Source organism: Schistocerca piceifrons, chromosome 4 (assembly GCF_021461385.2).
Source record: "Schistocerca piceifrons isolate TAMUIC-IGC-003096 chromosome 4, iqSchPice1.1, whole genome shotgun sequence".
Taxonomy (NCBI): Eukaryota; Metazoa; Arthropoda; class Insecta; order Orthoptera; family Acrididae; genus Schistocerca; species Schistocerca piceifrons.
Window position 1 is genome coordinate 130,200,283 of NC_060141.1, and position 17,213 is coordinate 130,217,495.

Consider the following 17,213-nt stretch of genomic DNA (forward strand, 5'->3'; position numbering starts at 1 on the left):
CGATAAAATACTCCCACCATCTGCTACTTCGTAAGTTTCATACAAATACTGTCAACCGATCACTTGCCACAAATTCGTTATTACTTCTAAGAAACGAACCCTACGTTCTTGAATAGATACCTATAACTTCCCGTCTTTTGCTGTACACCCACTACAGAAAACTAGGAAACTACATTCATTTAAGACAGCCTTGATAATTCCGTAGGATTTTTGAGGTAAACATTCTTTTATTCTGTTCTTCGATTTCCTTATGCTGTCCCTCATACCCTTAAAATCACTTCCCCACTATTCATATTCGTCCCTGCAAATGGCGATCTCGATTAGGAAACAGCTGCCTACTTCTCCGGTACGTCGTGGTAGGGGTTTGTTCATGAACAGTCTGTTGAATGAGCTACTATCAGTCCGCCGTTCTATCTGCTGTATTTCGACCCTGCACTGCACATGGACTTCCCTTTTCTTGTTATTGGCTTTTCTTCAGTGTTTTACGCTCGACGAACCCGGCTATACGGATTACGCGTTCGTGGCGGGAGCGGACAGAAATTAAAATTCGCTAGATGGTGAGCTTTAGTTGACCAGACCACCTCAAATGATGGCGAAATTATATCACTTGTTTGTAAAACATGAAGAACGAGCCTTTAGAGTTGCAATATGATATGATAACCTAGTTCTGAAAGTTGTAGGAAATTTTTACCGATCAAGCATACAGTCTTAATCTCCTAAGAAGTTTCAACACACTCCGGTGCAGAATAAAAGATCCATTTTGGAAACAGTATCCTATGCCAGCGTTTCTCTACCTCTCAATATTCGCCGGTCATAAATTTCATAGACCCCCCACGCCCCCCATTACTCTTGCGATAACAGTAATATACATATATTAGTATTTTGACGCTTATGGTACAATGTTACAACCTTACAAATTGTCGTAAATATGGAAATGTTTTGCTATACCGCAACATTTATCGTCTACATTGAAGAATAAGAATCGATGGCTCTCAGTTGCCCTCTGTCTTACAGGTAGAGCGCGAAAATACTTCCGAATGTCTCGTAACAGTCGAGGAAAAAGTGTTATAGACTTCGCGGCAAGTGGTGAAATCCAATGACACTTCGGTAGTACGAGGTGCATTCAAGTTCTAAGGCCTCCGATTTATTTTCTCCGGACTGGAAAGAGATAGAAACATGCTCATTGTTTTAAAATGAGGCCGCGTTCATTGTCAATACGTCCCAGAGATGGCAGCACCGCACGGCAGATGGAATTTTACCGCCAGCGGCGAGAATGAGAACTGTTTTAAATACTTAAAATGGCGGCGTTTTCCTTATTTGAACAGCGTGCAATCATTCGTTTTCTGAATTTGCGTGGTGTGAAACCAATTGAAATTCATTGACAGTTGAAGGAGACATGTGGTGATGGAGTTATGGATGTGTCGAAAGTGCGTTCGTGGGTGCGACAGTTTAATGAAGACAGAACATTGTGTGACAACAAACCGAAACAACCTCAGACTCGCACAAGCCGGTCTGACGACATGATCGAGAAAGTGGAGGAATTGTTTTGAGGGATCGCCGAATGACTGTTGAACAGATCGCCTCCAGAGTTGGCATTTCTGTGGGTTCTGTGCACACAATCCTGCATGACGACCTGAAAATTCGAAAAGTGTCATCCAGGTGGGTGCCACGAATGCTGACGGACGACCACATGGCTGCCCGTGTGGCAAGTTGCCAAGCAATGTTGACGCGCAACGACAGCACGAATGGGACTTTCTTTTCGTCAGTTGTGACAATGGATGAGACGTGGATGCCATTTTTCAATCCAGAAACAAAGCGCCAGTCAGCTCAATGGAAGCACACAGATTCACCGCCACCAAAAAATTTCGGGTAACCACCAGTGCTGAAAAAATGATGGTGTCCATGTTCTGGGACAGCGAGGGCGTAATCCTTACCCATTGTGTTCCAAAGGGCACTACGGTAACAGGTGCATCCTACGAAAATGTTTTGAAGAACAAATTCCTTCCTGCACTGCAACAAAAACGTCCGGGAAGGGCTGCGCGTGTGCTGTTTCACCAAGACAACGCACCCGCACATCGAGCTAACGTTACGCAACAGTTTCTTCGTGATAACAACTTTGAAGTGATTCCTCATGCTGCCTACTCACCTGACCTGGCTCCTAGTGACTTTTGGCTTTTTCCAACAATGAAAGACACTCTCCATGGCCGCACATTCACCAGCCGTGCTGCTGTTGCCTCAGCGATTTTCCAGTGGTCAAAACAGACTCCTAAAGAAGCCTTCGCTGCTGCCATGGAATCATGGCGTCAGCGTTGTGAAAAATGTGTACGTCCGCAGGGCGATTACGTCGAGAAGTAACGCCAGTTTCATCGATTTCGGGTGAGTAGTTAAATAGAAAAAAAATCGGAGGCCTTAGAACTTGAATGCACCTCGTAAATCGCTCTTTGGATTTTGGGCAAGGTGAAGTGACGACTTCTCTGCAGTGAAAATAAAGAGCATTTCGTCTACTGGTACCATTTTCAACATCCTATCTTTGCGAAAACGGTTTTTCTACGTTGGCTGCTTTGAAGACTAATTATAAATCTCAGCTAAACATAGATAAAGAACAACCACTTGTTACGGGGATCCTACAGTTGTCCCCACATTCCTCATCTCTGTCCCCAAATGCTTCGAACTCGCCATTCTACCTCATCCTCTTCCGTTCCTCTTCCCTCCGTCGTTTCTTGTTTACCACTTAGCCATAATTTCCGTGCTCTTCCTCTTCTTCCTCGTCCAGGAGGTTGCCACGAAAGTACTCTCTTGGGCCATCTGTCTTCATCCATCCTTTTGCCCTGTGCAAACAATCCTAACTGTCTTTCTTCTGTATTATTCGTAATACTATGATGAATCTGTGTCCTTTCTATTGCTTCCCCATTTCTTACTTGGTCAAGTCGGGAGATTCTACAAGTTCTTTTCAAGCGGTTCTTTTCTAAAACTCTAAGTATCTTTTTATTTCTTTCTGTGAGTTCTCAGTTCTCACTCCCATAGCTTGTTGTTGGTTCAACGATGTAATTGTATAAATGAATGTTAACCTTCAAACTCATTACTAAGGACGAAATTGCAGTGTTTAATTTTTGGATAGCCGCCCTTCCCCACCTGATCCATTGTTTGATACCTCTGTCACATTTTCCACCGCGTGATAAGATACTACCCAGGTACCTAAACTCTTTATACGCTTTAATAAGCTGTCCGACAATGTCCAGGTTATTTCTGTCTTCTTCGCAACATTGATATTCTGTCATCTCAAAATTAATTTTCGTACCCCACTTTTTATACTCCTCAATACGTAAGATATATTTTACTCAGATTGCCTATTTCTAATATTAAACCCTCCTTCGAAGGCTTTGCTCAGTAAGCCAGGTAAACTTGTTTTGAATTTAGTATTGAAAAGTTAATTATTAAATGCAATGTGCAGTACTGACGCAGTCCTATCTATAAGCGCATTGTACCTGTCAATGTGAATTTTAATTTTTTATTATGTCAGAACGTATTTTGCTTTTCTTTTCTTTTAGTAAATTGGTCGGAATTCATATTTTTTTTTCTTTTCCATGATTGCCAGAGCCCCCCCCCCCCCCCCTATCATTTAGACTAGAGTGATCACGCCGCTCTAGGTAGGCGCGCCTCGCAGGCTGAGAATTGTTTCCATACGCTGTGGTTGGGCTATCGCCTCAACTTCCTTTCTTCCAAGAGTGCCAGTCCCGAAGGTATCCAAGGGAATTTCTGTGAAGTTTGGAAAGTATTTGGTGACTAACTTGCGGATGTAAACGTGTGAAGACGGGTCATGAGTCATGCTTGGATAGCTCAGTCACTAAAAGCAATGGTAACGTTCCTGGTTCACGTCCAGGTCGTGCACACAATCTGCGAAGATTTTTCAAAGTTAAGTAAGGTTCACAGAAAGGAAGGAAGAACTTTCAATAACCCAGATTTGAAAGGGATTCAAACTTCAAGTTTTTCAGTTGCATCATTACCAAATATGCCTCTCTAAGGTGCCAAAAGAATTCACAAACTGACATAGAACCGATGTATTGAATGATTTATTTATGAAAGAAGACAGCTTTTTTATATTTATGGATCTCATAAGTAAATCTGTCATTTTATTAAACAAAAAGTAATGAAGAGAGAACAGACATGATGAATGGATTACAAATTTGATATGAATTTCTTAAAAACGAATTGTCGGTCTTAACCACTGTGGAGCCTAATTAATGCTTTTGGTATCGGTGTTTTCAGCTGCTACACGCACATTTGATATATTTGCTGATTAACAAATAACTGTTTTAACGCTTTAAAAACAAGGGAAAAAAACTACAGCATAAAAAAATGTAAAACCGTAGAATGCATGGCAGATAGAGAACTCCCAACACAAATAACTGATAATGTCACGTAACAAAGAAAATAATTTAAAACCCTTTGAAGTTAACATTGAAAGTGCTGAACTATGTTCGGGTAAAACAAAACTAATCAGACGCTGTATTGAAGAAGGCCGAATTTCTTAGTAAGTACATACTCCCAGTGTTTGTGATCGAAATGTTATTGAACAGTACACAGTTCCATGTCAGAAAAGCTGTAAATATCAGGATATATATAAAGTTTTAAATTACGCTGTGCAACAATGAAAATGTAAATCGAATGAAAATAGCCAGTTCCTATCAATTCTAATGTGCTGATCGCGAATATCACAAAGACAATTTAAAATTAGATCTACTTTTCATTTTACACTGTTTTATTAAGCTGAGACTGTTATACACGGATTTTTACGTTAAGTTTAATATGAAATATTATAATCGTTTGTCAGAGTCATAATAACTAGTAACAATGGATTATATTATTGTCTCTGGTCTTACTTGTGTGCAATATTTTGGATATAAACATTTTGATAACAATTTTAGTGATCTTTTTGTCTCTCTCCTCTTCAATTTCAGTGACTTTGTTAATACATGAAAAATTTTTTTGACTTTATTAAGGCATGTAATAATTTTTGCACATTTGTTTCTAGATTAACTACCAGATGTTCAAGTTGACTGCTACTGAAGTGAACAAAAATGCCACGATTTTGTGTTAACAGTGCTGACACATTTTGGTATGTGTGGAGAAGTGACATTTGCTTCACAAAAACAGCAAATAACTCCATTGATTAAAAAAGCTTACAGTTGTTATTTTGGGTGCAAAATAGGTGATCAGGATAAACCCTGGGCTCCACATGTGATCTGGAGACTCTTTGTTGATTCGTCAAAGTTGAGCTTAAAAGCGGTGCTTTTACGTATTGTTGATGAGCTTCCTTCTATTCCAGTTGGCCATAGTGTGCATACGAAAGAATCATACGAAAACATGAAAATTTTACTAGAAGTCGTGAAGTGTAATGACTCTCAATGGCAGATGTGTGGTGACTTGGAGTGGTTGCACTGCTGTTAGGTATGCAGTTAGGGTATACTAAATATTGTTGCTTTCTCTGTGAATGGGACAGCCGAGCTACTGCATCTCAGTACAGTAAACAAGAATGGCAAACCCGAAAATCTCTTCAACCAGGTATAAAGAACATTAAGAGTGAACCTCTAGTAGACCCTAAAAGGCTTCTGCTCCCACCCTTGCACATGAAGTTGAGTCTCATGAAAAACTTTGTTAAGGGAACGACCAAACATGGTGCCACTTTTAAGTACTTAAGGCAAAAATTCCCTTGTGTAAGTGATGCCAAAGTAAATGAAGGCATCTTTGTAGGCCCACAGATTCGAGAGCTTTTTGGAGAACATATTTTTGATGGAACCATACAAGGTGATGAGAAGCATACATGGGAATGTTTTAAGACAGTCTGTTTACATTTCTTAGGGAACAAACGACCAATAAATTACAAGGAGATTGTAGATAACATGTTGTCATCTTATGAAATACTTGGTTACAACACGTCATTTAAAAAGAGCGATTTCATCAAGATATTGCCACATTTGACAAGAGGTATGCCGGAAGGTGGAGTCCTACTATTTTAGCAGATTACTGCTGGACTGTCATAAAGGATGTTTCCGAGTATGCGTATAAACGTGAAGCCAAGCGAAAACGATCATCTTCTGAATATATCTCTGAACACAATATATAGTTGTATATACTGTACATATGGACATTTAACATTTATAATCCTTTATATACATTTGCGACCAGTTAATTTATGTATTTTCTTTTGTGCTTTACATAGTTCTGGTACAAAGTAGACTTACGAAGTATTTTCATTCATTTAATATTATCTTCATTTTTTCTTAATATTTTACTTTTGTATTTCCAGAATGTAACTGAAATTTATCAATGCATAACATATAACACAATTCAAGTAATTATTCACTTAAAATTTGTTATGCTGAATTTTAAAACATGAATGCATATTCAGTTAGTGAGTTATTTATACAAAAAAGTAGATTACTTGTTTTAAAAAACCTAGAGCTAAATATTTTTGAAGATCATGAGTTTGTGTCTTTTATACTGAAATAAACATGACTAACTCAAAATCATGCAATTTACACAATTTGACTTCAAATTTGTTGTTCATTATTATTTACTTCTAGCAAATGCACCCGATAAATAATGTGGGATATTTGGTGATTTCAAACCTGTTGAAATAATAACGCTGAAAAGTACATAGTGTGTGTAAATGATATCTGCTCACCCAGAAGGAGCAACTCGGTTGTATCGTCATTTAATTTTTTTTTCTCTTTTAGGCATTGTCATCACTATTACTTGAAGAAAGAAACAAACACAAGAGCACTTAAGCTTGAAGGCTGTTTAGTAAGAAAACAAAAAACATTGACACGTTATACATATGCATAAAATCTATAATTGTTCAATTACTGTGTTTTTGTTTACTCTCAACTGCGTGGAAAACGAACACAACAAGCTTATTTTATTTTTGTCGTATAGTTACCCGCCCTGCTTCACATCTAAGGTCGGGTAAATTAACTAAATTGATAGCAATTTATTTTTCGTCATCTTGGCATCACTTAAGGACAAACTATTTGACATGTTACAAACGAGGTTTTCTAAACAATCGCTGATGGCAGACGCCCTAGCTATCTGCTGCTGGCATTTCGCAAGTGTGCTTCAATGAAACTGCTGCTGGATTTTTTTTTTTTTTTTTTTTTTTGAAAATGCCACACATTTTCAGAAAAAACGGATTACTGACCGATCGTTTCAAAGTGTATGGCCACAAAGTTCGCCAGATTTGAACCCGTGTGCTTTTTGGCTGTGGCTCTACTCGAGGGGCAGGATTTATCAACGAACACTAACACACATTATGGGCTGAAGACGAGCATAGCGTGAGAGGTAGCCAACATCGCACCTAATATTTTTCGGGTAGCTGTGAAGCAGTCTGCAGTGCGATTTCAAGCTTTCGTGGATGCACATGGTCGCCATATCTAGCAACTTTTATAACCTGGAACGGAAACATGGTACACAATTAAAAAATGTTACCCTCTCATGTGGAAATTACATTGTGTTTCTTTAAACGATCTATTTGTCATTTCTTTTCCACATATCCTTACAAGTGTTTTCACAAAGTTTTGTTGTCCTACGCTCATTCGTTTTTCATGAGAGCCTCTCAAGTAACCGAAGTTTCATTATAACCATCCTGTAGACAGGGGAACCGTTAAATTTGTGACTGGAGGCTGTGCAGTATTTTCGAGACAACGCAAGCCCACATGTTGCTAGTGCCGTTCTGACCTTCCTTGGACGGAGTCTTTTCTACAGTTGCCCTAAGTATCTCGTTCTCCAGAGAGCACACCAGTTGTAAACCTTCGGTCATTGGTTGTCAATAGGTTGGCGCACCACCACTCGCCAGCCACTAAGACTGATGAGCTCTGGCACACAGCTGAAACAGCGTTGGAATGACGTACCCACACATGTCATCAAAGCTCGCTTTGACTCAATGTCCAACCGGGCTAGAGCCGTTGTTGTTCTGCGACCCGTACAGCTCCAAATCACTGACAAATTTAACAGTGTATTCTTCTTCCTCTTCTGCATGCTGTAATGGAACTGAACAAATAAATCAGGACCCACAGCTTAGTGTCACGTGCTGTGGTTGTGATGAAAATTAGCATGAGGGTAGGCACCAGAGAAGAAAGCGGACCGTCAGGCTGTTGTGAGACACAACAGCCCTTTGTGAAAAGGCGACTTCGAATGAGAATTCCTTTGACGGCCTAGTGCCAGGATAAAAAGACTTTGACCGTCCGGGTGCGCAAGGCAATGGTTCATCCAGCCTTGTCTGCCTAAAAAACCAGTGGAGTCAGTACCTGTCAAGGAATCACAGTCCTGCATTTAAATTGCGTATGTCCCGTTTATTGTAAAAGGTAATTCATATGGATGGAGTTTTTCACTCTCAGCTGAGTGTACGATGATACGAAACTTTCTGGCAAATTAAAACTGCGTGCCGTACCGGGATTCAAACCTGGAACCTTTACCTTTCGCGGGCAAGTGCTCCACCAGCTGAGCTACCCGAGCGCGACTCACGTGACGGGTCGTGAGCCGTGCTCGGGTAGGTCAGTTATTTGTTAATCAGCAAGTGTATCAAATGCGCGGGAAAGGCAAAGTTCCCGTATTTCAGCCCCGGTATGGCACGCACTTTAATTCTGCCAGGAAGTTGCAGTAATTCGTATGTTCAAGACACATAGGCAAAGAAGATCGTCTCCGACCAATGTATGTGGGATGATTAATGATACTTTCAAAGTCGCAGTTACTGTAAAGTGATATTGGAAGCTAAGGTAGCATGTAGGGAGGTTCCGGACGATCACTGGTTCCCAAAACATTCGTTATGCGTGCCAGTTGGGATACGATACCGCTCTAAAAGGACATCTCCTAGAACCCACAGCTGCACAAGACTTCTTCCTCAAAGTCTTTCCAGTCTGTTGATGCTACAGGCAACTCCCACCATCACAGTACGCGTAGTTCATAAATTTTCCTTATTTGTTATCGTTCTCTGTGTTGCAGTTCTATGCTACGCAGTGTATGATTTTATCGAATACTTGATATTGAAATCGATGTCATGGGAGTCTATACTTACTCGTATCTTTAACAGGGAACGTCCATGCCCATTACCTGAACACTTTTGTCTCAGTGTGTGACCCACATATTCTTGCGCTGTTGCAGGTGAGGAGGCGGCACGAAGCCGACAGGTGGTGGGATTCCGCTTCTACAGCATGCCGAGGGTGCGCTTCATGCCAATCTAAGCCTGCTGGAGCACTAGGGGTAAGGTGCTGTTCAGACATTGTCTACACCACTGTTATTTATTTACCGTACTGTATATAAAGGAAGATTTCAGTGACAAAAGACACGCAAATGTAAAGTCAAAAATATAATACAGGCGTCAAACTATATATTAACACTTAATTGTTCAGTCTACTCTATCGCAGCTGGGGATGAGTTGAGGAGGTTCACTACGACCCCTTGATGGGCCCATTCTGAGAGCTTGCATTTTTTGCACAATTGGACGTTCCTCCAGGTCTCACCAATTTCTCTGTTTAATCATATTTTCGGATAGAATAGTAGCTTTCCAATACGCAACGAAGGACCGTGTTTCATCCAGAAACTTGTGTAATTATTGTATGTCTCGAGTAGACGAGAGAGTTTGTGTGGTTCTTTTTTTTTTTTTTTTTTTTCAGCAAGAGATACAAATCGCACTCATGGCTATGGCTGCAACGTGCGTTAGTCTAAATGGGGAAATCTGAGACAGAGCTATTGCAGGACAGACGCCTTCTTGGTTGCCTGGCAGTCGATAGTTTATAACAGATGCAAAATTTGACCATTCTATTCTCACAGGTTGTTTTGTGTATATTGAAATGGCTCAAGCTGTTTCTCGTACTCCGGTCGGCAAAGATGCTGCGAGAAGATCGATAGTAGGCACCGAAGCAAGCGAGCCTATCAGGAGGAAGGCCAAAGACAAACTCGCAAGAAACGCGCCGCCAATGCCCTCTCGGCCGCAGGTACTTAGATCGACGCCGTGAGCCGAAGAGTCCAGTCAGTTACAGACGCCCAGTCAGTCATCCTGTGAGTCACCGAGTCGAGTCATCATTCACAGTCAGTCAGCCCAACTTGCAGTCGCAGTAGCAATCAGAGTCTCAGTCTCATGCAGCACATAGCGACCACAGTAGTGTGCATATCGGGAAGTGTACTTCACCTGCAGTGAGGCTAATGTGGACTATTACAGAAGAGCTTGTACCACAACAACTAGCTTAAGTTAAGTAGCTTTCTTATACTTTCTTATACTTATAAGAACCTTGTTAATATACGTGTGCAGTTGTGTTATAGAAAGAGGATACCGACCACCAAACAACGTCGTCTCCTTGCTTCCCATGGGCCAAGCTTACGGTGACAACGAGACGACACAAAATATATAGTACCTATGATTGCTATTGTTCCACGTGTCCACTGCCTGTCAGTATGTTGCAGGTCTTCGATATGTTAACAAGTTAACGGTGTTGTGGCGTCGCAACTAGTGCGCGATCGCCCATTTGTCTATTAAAAGCTTTACTTCAGAATGTATGTGGGCTGCAATGTAAGCCGGTAGAGTATTATACGGTCAGTAACGGAAGAGTTGTGTCCTGCAGACTGACGTCACGACCATCTGTTGCAGCTGCGCGTGTGAAAGCAGTGGAGTGGTGCTGGCGGGCCACTTACATTATACGAAACTAAAAATATTAATAACTATAAAGGAATAACCTGAGGAACGTCATATTTGATTTACAACCTTCTGTTGTGAAAACAAACAATATGTCAAAGTCTGAGATCAAAAATAGTTGTATTTTGGAAGTTAGTAAAATTCCATAAAAAAATGTAATTTTCCGACAGTCAACAATTTAAATAAATACAGTGATGTAATAGTTCACCTTCAGTGACTATGTACGATGATATGATATCACAGTGTTCATATATAAATTTGGGAAGTTTTTAGTTTCAGAAAACCTCTGCGACTTTTCTACAATAATAATTTCAAGAATTCTAAGTAAAATATGTGTATTGTGTGTTAGGGTGCGTGTGAATGAGAATGCGTGCGTGAGAGTGTGTGGGACGTTTGGCATTATTAAAAAATCATTCATGTAATTCTCCACAGGAACTGGCAAGTATTCCAACTCTGTAACGTGTGAACGAATCCACTAGTGGTTCCCCTACTAGTGAATGTCGGATGTCCAAGTATGTATGCTTATTTATAAGACAGCCAGAACATTCGCGACTACATAATAAATTTCCAGATGTAGAGTAAAGCTTATAGTTCATTTTGTTTTGATTATTTAATTAGAGGGTTTTGTGTTACTTAATTTGATGACGTCAATGAGCCTAGAGAAGTGGTTGGTGCTTGCTAGATTTTGGCGCGAGCCGCGCCCTAGAAGTGAGTTCTCATTGGTTGTAAGTGCTGACAGCCAATGAGAAGCGAGACGGTTGGCCGCCTAGTGAGGAGATATAGTTTTGAGTGTGGGAGAGTGAGAGGAGAGTCGCGAGCTAGCTTTGATTGGAGGCGGTTATGCTGGATGTGACTTTTCGCATTATGTGTAAGATGAAGTCTTGGGATGACTTCCGCGTTATGGTCCAGTCTTAATGGTATCTGGTAGTGACCAGAAACTGTTTATGAAAACTTCAGAGTGTTGTGATAATTCGTTCCGACGAAAATCGCGAGTGAACTTTGAATTATATAGCGTGGCAGTACTGAGTATATTCTTACATAGTATTTTATGGTGAGCATAAACTTTTACTAAAGACAACCACTGAATATCGTGTACAGAGGTAATTGACCGATCATTGACTGTGTTACAAGTAATTGGTTTCGAAATTTGGGAAGGTGAAAGTTCTGGCTGTTTTAGGTATGGTGACAACTGTGAGCAGAAACTTTAGTAATTTTCATAAATGTGGGGTGATGATCTTGCTTAACGGCAATAAAGATCTATTGAAGGTTTAAATTTGAGCTTCATGTTTAAGGTACGAGTGACATCCCCTATCCGAATCATTTCTTTAAAGTACATAGACAATTTTCAGCAAATTTTACTTATAGCGGCCTCCGGCGTGTAGCTATGAGGTTACAGTTTCCTCAACACTGCTTTTCTGTGATCTCGTAAGTAGCTGCAGTCAGAAGTTTACGTGCAAAGATCTACCGCTGTAAAGAGATAGGTGAACAAAAATTATAAAAGAAGTTGCATTGCAGCAGCAATGTATAATTCGTCGCAATTTGTGAATCGCACGCACGCACGTAAAAAAATCCGTCGCAGTGTCTCCAGTGTTAATAGTGAGTGAAACCGAAACATTAGCTTTTGATGAGCCCGCCAATTCTTAAGAGAACGTGGACGTGAACGGCCTGTTTTTTTATGCTTCGCTTTCGGTGCGCGTTACCCATGACCTGCAATCCGGATGAAGTTAGGGTTTTGCACCAACACTGAATGATATTAACTGAAGCTGTCCAAGGAAATTTATTAAATTGTCAGTTATAGTTTAAGAATTACAAAATTTTGTCTACTAGATGGTTTTATAACACTCGTTTCATTTCTGGTACTATTTTCTGGTGCATCATCAATCTAACAGCATTCATACTATGGCAGGCTGCTGTCAACATTCATAGGAACACATTATCCCTCTCGTTTTGTAGTTTGTAGTGCAGCTGAGGAAACATAAATCTTTGTTATACCACACAATTATTTTGCTCATAAATAACCGCTAAAATTATATGCATAATGACAAACATAGAAATTTTCTGCAATGTATTAGGCATAATACAATGAGACTATGCCATTCTTCACTTGGGAGAAATTTGGTGAACATAGCTCCGCCATATTGAAGACATATGTACCTAAGGTTCGGAAAATGTAGTTTCGAGAAAATGATAAAAGACTGTTCACAGAGCTTTTGACTCACCGAATGAATCTTTCAGAACATTCCAGCAGCACATACTTGCTGGCCAGCTGTTTCTTTATCCTCTACACTTTTTCAGGAGTCCTTTCCTTACTCTGAACTCTTCAGTGGTGGCCTCCGCAGCCTTTCACCTTCAACTACTCGCTGACTATCTATGGCAGTCGGAGGAACTATCATATTATTTCCTGATTAGAGGACCAATTTGTCCGTTACTTTTGTCCTGCTAATTACACCATCACTGAAACAGATGACAGCATCCATCACACCTATTTTGAGTACCGTCCTTCCAACAAACACTGTTTGGTACTTGTTGCCACACACAACTATTGAAACTCTTATTATGATTCCGTTTGAGGACATGTAGACATCTGCTAAATAATATTGCATCTGCAAAGTCCCTGTATATTGACTTTATTGTTTGCATGACTGTGGCAGGGCGACAGTGAACTGAAAGGAGACGTGGCTGGTGTACAGACTTTTGTTCAAAGATCGTTTAAGAACAAATAAACAATTTGAAAATTGATAATGCGCACATTTTTGGAAATGGGAGAAATTTGTCTTTCAAATAGAGATAATTTTTTTCTATTTTTCAGCCATTTTCACTGGCCATCGAAAAGACGAGCGGCCATTTTGGCGTGCTCAGCAGCGCTTACTTTTAACCATTCGCATTAACTTTATGCTTACGTAACTTTAACACAGGAATGAAACAGGAATTTAAAGTGAATCATCCTGACAGATTAAAACTGTGTGCCGGACCGAGAGTCGAACTTCAGAATTTTGCCTTTCACGGGAAAGTGCTCTACCAACAGTTTTAATATGTCAGAAAGTTTCATATCAGCACACAGTCCGCTATAGACTGTAAAATTCATTCTAGAAGTCTAATTATAATCTAGGGTGAAGAGGATTATGATGATTGTTTAGTTGGTTTTCAAATAATCACGTGAAATTATTCGCGTCAATAAATGGATCTTTAAGAAAACATATGCCACCAGACATCTACATGAAGTTCGAAGATTGCTTCATTAACAATGGAACGGGATGCGATAATTACGCAGCTGACTTATAACTCAAATAATGCGAATTCCATTACCTACTTGCATTGCTATCCTTTGCAGAAAAAGAAGATATACGTGTGTATTACATCATATGAACCTACCTAAAATATGTGGAAATCAAGGTAGGAGACTTCATTTTATTCTGCATAGGTGACCACATGTGGTACTGGTAGTTTCGTGGGTAGAGCACTACATTCCGGCCTTGAATGTCCAGGTTCAATCCCGGGTAGGACCGAGAATTTTTCCTCGTTCCAGTCGCTGCAGGAAGGCGCAGGGCCATTCAGCCTGCTGTCGAATGAGTACCGGTGGTTTCTTCTTCTTTTTCTTCTTCCTCTTCTTCTTCTTCCTCTCCTTTTCTGCCTAGACTAAATTCAGCTTCCTTCAGTACTTCTCAGTCTACCCTGAGGTTGTCGCGCCATCTTTTCCTTGTACGGCCAATATTTCTTTTACCAGCTAGTAATTTATTCCTTACGATTTTCAAAATCTTCCGTTCATCTATCTTGTCTATATGTTTTCTTTCCATTCATGCTTTCTCTTATGTACACAGTCGCTAATACAGTCCACTTTACATCCTTTTCTACTGATTTCATTTCTCTATCTATCTCGCGGTTTCTTTTCTATAATCCTTCGCAGAATTTTGATTTCCGTGGTTTCCAAGAGTCTTTTTGTTCTTGATGTTTCCAATCTCGTCTCAACTATGTATGAAACAGCTCCTCCCACTATTGGTTTGTACATTCTTGACTTTGCATCTTTCCCTATATGCTTATTTTTCCAAACCGTATCATTTAAACACCCGCTATTTAACTTGCGTTTGCTACTTGTTCTCTAACTTTTTTCTCGACATTTCTACTGCTGGGCAATTCAATAACAAGATATTTAAATGTCATTACCTGTTGAACAATTTTTCCATCCACGCCCAGTTTGCATCTAATTGGTTCCTCAGAATGTGGTCATCCATACGGGTTTTTGAGTCTGTGTGACCATAGTTAGGTTTTTGTTCACCACGATAAATATGTGTAAAATTTTCTGTAGATTATCCACACTCTTTGCCAGCGGAACTGCATCGTCAGCGTAACAAATGATGATATTTCGTCGTCCCCCATTCTATAACCACTACCATAAAATATGTTCTTTATCACATCGTCCATGACTATAATAAAAAGTAGCTGGCTCGAAGAGTCACCTTGTCTGACGACACTATTAACTGCTACGCAGCTAGCTAACCCAGAACCAATTTTCCTCTGGACGTAGTTGTTGGAATAAATCTGTTCAATGGTTTGTATTAAGTTAGAAGGAATCCCCCGACAGTAGAGCTGCTTTTACCACATGCTATCGAAAGCCTTCTGTAAATAAAAAAAAACGTAGATAAGTTGGTCTGTTTCCTTCAATGGACTTCTCTAAAACCTGTCTAAGAATGAATTCTGCTTCTGTGCGTGACCTACAGTTGGTTTCTCGGTGACAAAAGGCAGCCTGGGCGATGTGCTCCCCACTCTCCTTCTCCTAGAATAAAGGTTGCTCTCTGTCTGCGTCACAGACTCTCCCCCGTACGAACATAGGTGTAGCTGTTAACATGGAAATTTAAAATGTATGCTATATATAGAATGAAGTCAACGGCATGGTAGTATTCACTAAAACACAGAATAAACAGAAAAATCGTGACCTGAAATGAAGCGTTCTTGAGATGCAAGCATCATGCACATAAAAATCCTCTTGGCACCCCACCGCTCCTCAAGATACACACACTATGAAGTAGTGCTTTGCTACTAGTTAACTGGCCTTGTAATCGACAAGGAGAGAAGGAACGGTGTGGAGTTGGTAGCTCGCCATATTGGGCAAACAACAGCCGGTGGTGTGTCGTGTTTCTGCACGCAGCTATCTCATTCTGTCACCGTCGCCGCTCCTTACTGTCAGTTTGTGGTGGACAGAGAACGATAGAGTCCGCCAAATTTGGTCAAAATTGGTGCACAGATTTGCGTCGCATCCGAGAGCGACTTCCCCGACGATCAAAATATTACTCCCGGATGCTAGTGAGACTTTAACACCGAGTTTCTCACTGGTTGGTTGTTTGTTTGGTCAAAGAAACGAACACTTTGCACATCCACCGACCGTTCAGCTTGGACGCTGGAATCGACTCCGTGGAAACTTGAGTAACAATGAAACAAGAAACAAGTACCTCAACCTTGTTTCGAAATTATAGATACACAGCGTGGAGAAAAATTTTGTCACGAAATTTTAACCCTAGATAGCTTATGCCAGTAGGAACCAAAATTACTAATGTTGTGTAGGTCGACAACACACCATTTTTAAACTACGGAAACTTAACGCCACGCACTCCGATTGGCCGCGGGATTGCCCTGTTGCCATTCATCGGTTGATTGGCAGCGCTGTGTTTGTAAACAAGACCCATATCTCATTGTTCTTCAAACGAATACTGTGCTGCCATGCTTACTTATGACTAAATCGCAGGTTACGTGGGCGTGCTCCGAGGCGAAGCTTAGGTGTGAATGCCTCTATCATGAGATGGAGACAAACAGCAAGACCTATTAGACACGTGTGCGTATCACGTTTGGGCAATGACGGGGCGAGGCACGGTCGTATGTGTGAACCGACAACCACAGCGCTGCCCGTCAACCGACCAATCGGAGCGCGTGGCGCGAAGTTTCCGCCGTTTAAAAATGGTGCATTATCGACATACACAATATTAGTAATTTTGGTTCCTACTGGCATCAGACATCCAGGGATAAAATTTCGTGACACAGTTTTTTTCCACCCTGAATATCACTAGTTACCAGCAATTTAGTACAGTTCCAAGATGCTACTCCAGGCGGGTGTAAAATGAATGTGTGCAATGGAGAATAATACACACTAAAATGAAGATTTGGCCCTGTCTGACTACCCCATGAAGAAGATCTTAGGACCTCTTAATGCACTTTAACATTTAAATTCCAACTTAAACAGAAATGAATGATTAAGGGGACTAATTATACTAAGTGATAACCGTTGTTGCTGCTTAACTTTCGTGACACAATTTTTCTCAACCCTGTATATCGCTAGTAACCAGCAATTTAGTACAGTTCCAAGATGCTACTCCAGGCGGGTGTAAAATGAATGTGTGCAACGGAGAATAATACACGCTAAAATGAAGATTTGGCCCTGTCTGACTTCCCCCTGAAGAAGATCTTAGGATCTCTTAATGCTCATTAACATTTAAATTCCAACATAAACAGAAATGAATGATTAAGGGAACTAATTATACTA